The sequence below is a fragment of the Vicugna pacos genome, chromosome 7 (assembly GCF_048564905.1).
Source record: "Vicugna pacos chromosome 7, VicPac4, whole genome shotgun sequence".
In the NCBI taxonomy this organism is placed as follows: Eukaryota; Metazoa; Chordata; class Mammalia; order Artiodactyla; family Camelidae; genus Vicugna; species Vicugna pacos.
In genome coordinates this window covers 77,790,508-77,796,507 of record NC_132993.1, presented here as the reverse complement: position 1 = coordinate 77,796,507, position 6,000 = coordinate 77,790,508, and positions in this window count along the sequence as shown.

Here is a 6,000-nt window from a genome sequence, read left to right as displayed (position 1 = left end):
AAAGTGAGTTGATTTTATCATGATCTCAGTTCAGGGTGCTCAGGTAAACTCAAATGGTACGAAATTGCCTGGAAATGAACGAAGGGGGCCATTTCAGAACTGGGTCTGAAATACGTATGTCTCTTGTGTTGGTGGTTTTTGATGCAACTAAAAGTTAAGATTTTACTCAGATGACTTTAAAGCAAGACCTTTCTTCAGTGGGTTGGTGTGTGGGTGTTTTAACACTATCACCATTAGGAGGAAGAAACCAAGGCTTGTTGGAACAGGTACGGACAGAGCACAGAAGGGAAGACGCAGGTCACAGAGGGGGTGGGCAGGCAAGTGGGCCAAGAGGATCAGCTGTTTAGTAACAGACGGAAACTAAATCATTGATGGTGAGCACACTATATTGTACTCAGAAGGAGAAATATGTTGTACGTTGGAAACTTGTATAGTGTTATAAACCAATGTTACCTCAAAAAAAGTTTTTTTTAGATTGTTGGGTTTCTAAGATGGGCAGGTTTTCTGGCTTGGATATTTGCGGTCTGTTGATGCTACTGACAGAGGTAGGCAATGTTGGAGAGAACAGACTTGGGCCCTGGGAGATGGGGAAAGAATGGGTTCAACTTTAGATAGTGAGTCGCTGTGAAGGCAAGAAATATGTGGCCAGAGTTCCTGTAAGCAGCTGAATGTATTTGGTGTTTAGGAGACCCAGATCTAGGGAAGTAAATGTGGCTGTCCTCATGACATGGAGGGGACTAACATTTGTGGTCTCAGTTGCCTTCAAAACGATTTTGTAAGTTGTGCAGTTGCGTTTTTTTTTAATTGAAGTATAGTCAGTTACAATATGTCAATTTCTAGTGTACAGCATAGTGTTTCAGTCATACATTTACATATATTTGTTTTCATATTTTTCTGCAGTTGGGTATTAATGAAAATGTATCAGAGAAGGCAACAAATCATTCTAGTTGATCCCACTTCTGCTTTATAAAATCAGGCAGAATGATGAAGGTTTTCATCTGCTCAAATGATAGTTCTTGTCTTTCACTGCAAATTTTCTAGAATAGATAGTTTCTGTATCTGAACCATTTAACACAAACTCCCACACATTTTCTCTCATTTCTGTTTGGTATCCTCAGCCTTTCTCTATTTTCTTTTAGTTGCCAGTCAGATGTAGCTCATTTTAGAGGCAATTTTGATAAAAAGCAATTAAGATCATAGGAATAATATGTGCCTAAATGTGCTACACAACATTTTGCTTACATTTACCTCCACCCAAATTCACATTACCTCTTCCTTCCATATTTCTCATGCATCTTTTTGTCTGGTCCATATCAGATGCATTGTGTGGTCCAAGCTACCTGCTCAACAGATGAATAAAAGAAAATAAGCCACAAGAATTTTCTTATTAATATGTAGTGTATTGGTGTGTTACACTGCATGCCATATGCTGTTTTGAACACTGACTCCATTAAATAGCTTCCATGTGCTGTTTTAAACATCCCTTGCTCTATATATTATTATTTTTTGAAGAACAGGACATCCTATTCACATAAGGTAAGCACCATCTTGTAAGTCGTTTGGATTCCCTCACAGTGCCAATCATAGAAAGGCAGACAGTATTTGTCTAATTAACATTCCAGCTTCTTGAAGTTATACAGCATATCATAATGTGCTCTATAGCCATAAAAAATATTGAGGATATTTAAGTTCAGCTTGAAGGAGCAATTACAAGAAAAAGATTTGCCAAAGATGTCTTTAGAGTGAGCATCAGTCCTAAAATAATTAAAATATTATTTGGCTTTACAGGAATGTCATTTGTATTTAATTCAAGAATACAATTACTGTGTAAAGGGAGGTACACTTCTGTGAAGTGTCAGTCTCTAGCCTAAAAGAGGCAGTGCACTTCTAAGGATACATGACTTCCTGTCTTGTTCCTTGGCAGGATTGTGGTAGGTTTTAGGGTAGAGATGGAAAATGAGCAATTAGAATCAACTTTATGCAAGATGTTGCCTGGTTATACTTAGTGCTCATAGACTCAGTCAAGGATTCTACTTTGTAAACTGCTTTTTCATGTTAAATAGAAAACATGGAGGGTCTCACTTCTGGGTTGTGGCGGTCAAGAGTCAAGGCTGCTCTTGTCATTTCAGAGTCCCTTTCCAGTTCACACTTAACCTTTCCCTTGAATCTGAGGGGGAAAAAAAGGCATTTTGTCTTTCCAAATGTCGAATGCATGTTCATGCGCCTGATGCAGTGCAACCAAACCAACCAAAACATCAGAGTCTGGAGCAGAGAAACGTTTGCCAACGAAACAATCAGTCGATTTAAGAAAGAAATGGAAAATTTTATTTGAGCCAAATTTGAGGATGATAACCTGGGAAGAGCACCTCACAAAATTCTGAGAACTTTTCCACTGGTTAGAAATCAAGGTAGTTACTAAGTTTTTTGAGACAGAGGGCTGTCCATCAAATGATGTGTTATTGACCAGACCTAAGCAGCATCCTGGTGGGTCATGTGACCCTTTATGAGATCAAGAAGGAACGTTATTTTCTAAGGAGTTGTCTTGTTGATGCCAGGAAGATGCTGCTCTTTACAGCTGAGCAGTATTCCTGCCAATGGGGGAGGTTCGGTGGATGCATGATGCAGACACACAGGCACAGTATCGGGGAGAGGAAGCTAAAAGGCAGAGAATTTTTTTGTTTAAATTTTTCTTGCCTTGCCATGAAATATAAACTTTAGTTCACAGGTTTACTGCAGGGCTAAGCAAACAAGGAGAATGGGTGGCTCATGCTCAAAGAAAACCCAACCTCCCTGACAGTTTTTGGGAAGTTTTTAAAAGCAAAATTTGGGGTGAGGACTCAGGGTGTGTGACTTTCTTCTGATTGGTTGGTGGTGAGGTCACAGGGCTGTGCTCCAGGAATCTGGTCTCAGCCTGAAGTTTCAGTCCTTCACTTGGGTGAGGGCCTTAGTTCCTGTAGAAGAACTGGAAAGATCTGAATCAGATTGTTATGTATATCCCCTCTTGAGGGACCAGAACTCTGCCCTAGGGCTGCACTGCCTTTTGACAGCTTTTCCTTTGCTTCTGTATTCCCTCACTTCCCTAAATTCTCACTGTTTGAATCTGCCCTTTGGAACTCAGGGAAGGTCTAGGAGGCTGAAACCTTTTTCTACAAACAAGAAACAGGGGACGTGTTAAGGCTTTAGTACCCAGTAGGGCCACCCAGGGTCCTACTCAGATTCACGGTTGAGAGTAAAAAATGCATTTAATACAACAACTCAGTTACCCTAACGAAATATTTCACGTGTATATATTTTGTAGTGGCTTATTTTATTTATTTTTTGGAAAATGGCAAGACCCAGGCTGTGGCTGAAATCTGGGAAAACCACCTACCTAACAGGTGGTAGAAAAAACCTACCTTATTTTTATGGTGGAGACAATTACTTCTGTATCATCCGCCATCACATCTCCCCACATCTAAAAGTTATGCGCTTCTTCAGGATTTGAGGCAACTTTCGATTTACAAATTTAAGAGCATAAAAAGGGACAGGAAAACTCAGATCTGTTGGTAAAATAAAGTTTGCTTCTCAAAATCGGCTTACAAGCTGCACTGGAAACTTTATACAAATTTCTCTGTATAGCAGGTTCAATAACAGATCACTTTTAGGAGAATATAGAGTGCAGACAAAAGAATGTTGCTTTCCGTATCAGTAAACAAGACTACTGTGGCCATCAAGCCATCAGCCACTGCAGCCACCCCTGCGGGTGCCCTGTGAGATTCAGGATGGAGGAAAACTGGATCCTGACACTAAATAGTCAAGATGCAAGTCAAAGGAGTAAGGTTAGTGAGCCCAGACTTGCATCCTCCCATACATAGAAAAGCACTAACATCAGTAACTTGAGATGTCTGTGATTAGCAGTCATCTTTTGATCTCTGACCTTTTTTTTTCCTTTCCAGCAAAAACTCCCTGGCTCCTTCCTTACCTCTTGGGAACAGTTCCTCAGAGCTCCCTTGGGGGCTTTTTCCTGGGCTTTAGTCCTCAAGTACGTTTCTGAAATAAAACATAACTTGTAACTTTTAGGTTGGGGGGGCATTTTTTTTTTTTTGGTCTTTTCCCCCCAGTCAACACTAGAGACCAAGAATTGCAGTAGGAAGCAAGAAATCTCAATTGCCTGTGAGTTCTGCCATGGACTCACAAAGTAAATGATTTTGGTGAAGTCACGAATTTTGCTCAGTTATACAAATAGAACTGACTTAACCCCACATAGTTACTGTTGGCACACAAGTCCTGTGCAAATACCTGATTTACCTTATGGCTTACATTTCCACAATTTCTTATACCTTCAAGGTGTTTTTGAAAGATACCTGGTAAGTTTCAGTTGCTCAACCAGTTTTGCTGCCTTGAAAAGCATCCTGGAAGAGGTAAGGGTATCTCAACTCTTGTTACAATTTCTTCTCGGCAAAATTCTTTCTGATATTCAACATAAGGCTGTGTACCTCACACCCTTTTATTTTAGAAGCCAGCATTCCTTATAATTCTATTTCTCCCTTAGGTATTAACATGTTATTTAGATATGAGAGTCCCTTCTTCAGTCAATTAAGCTGGATAATACAGCTTATCCAGATGTATTACTTACCACTCCAGGCTTATATATTATTAATTTTCTTTGAGAGTGCAAAGGACCATCTAATTCTTGTTACAAATATAACAATTCTCCCCCTTAGTAGAGGCACCAGGGATTGAACCCGGGACCTCGTGCACACCAAGCACACACTCTCCCATTGAACTATAGCCCCCTTCCCCTGATAGCTCTTGAAAAAAATTAAATCAGTATTTTAAAGTTGCTTTAGAAAGGGAGAGGACTCAGCACTTAATCCTACATAGTTCAGTAAAATCCAGAGTTCCTTGCTTCATGCCCTATGTTTCATTTGTAGCTTTTAAAAGCATTTTAAATAGTCTGCTGGCCAGGGTGTATAACAATAAATCAAATACATTCACACAACATGTGTCATAGGTAGTGTTTATGTTAAAATATATGCACCAAGCCCTAGTTCATATTGATAGACAGCTCTCTCTCTCCCTTCCTCTCCTCCTGCTCTCTAAATTCACAGAAGACAAAGGTAGCTCCTTTGTGTTAGAAAAATGTCCTCCCAAAATTCTTCATCACACTTCCTAGAATGAAACAGAGAATTTTCAAACAGTAAGGACCCTCGGTTAGTGATTAAAAAATGACATCCACAACTCAAACTTGAGGTATTTTAATGACTTAAACAATATACATTTCCTAGTCAGCCACATTTACTTGGTTATCGTAAATGGCCAACTTAGTCTGCAACATACCACAACTCGTATCATGTATGACCACTAGTTAAGATTCTAACAAATCTCTTGCCCTACAGAACCATGCTTTCCAGCCACACGATGCCCAGGGCTCTGCTGTCACAAATGCCATATCCATGCTTTTCACACCGTACAATGTGCACCATGGAAGTCATACAAATGAAACAAGCAAAAAAAGAAAGAAAAAAAAACTTCATTAAAAACATTTTATTATAAAAGTGTGCTTTATTATAAGGAAATTTTAAATATAACCAACATACTGAAAATAATGTTAACTGGCATTTACAGCCTTGGTCAGAGTTCTTTATTAAACAGGCATTTGTAAGTTAACAATCAGCTTATGCAACAAAACAGGTAACTTGAAAAAGTGAATACAGAACACAGAAGGATGAACCAGGAATCTGGGGGTTCTTTTGTGTTTCTTCTTGTCTAACAGACATGGCTTTTAAAATCTGAAATAGAAAACAAGTCCTCTTCATGTAGTAAGCTCTCCTCCTACGGGGAAGTTTGCAGAATTGTTAAACAGTGTTCTAAGACGTGGCTGAAGGTATACTTAACATATTTCTTATATATATGTTATCCAATTAACATATTTTACCCACATTTTCATTATACAAGCAAGACCATAAACATTATAAGACCACACTAGCCACAGAACATATTTACCCGGGTATCTATTTC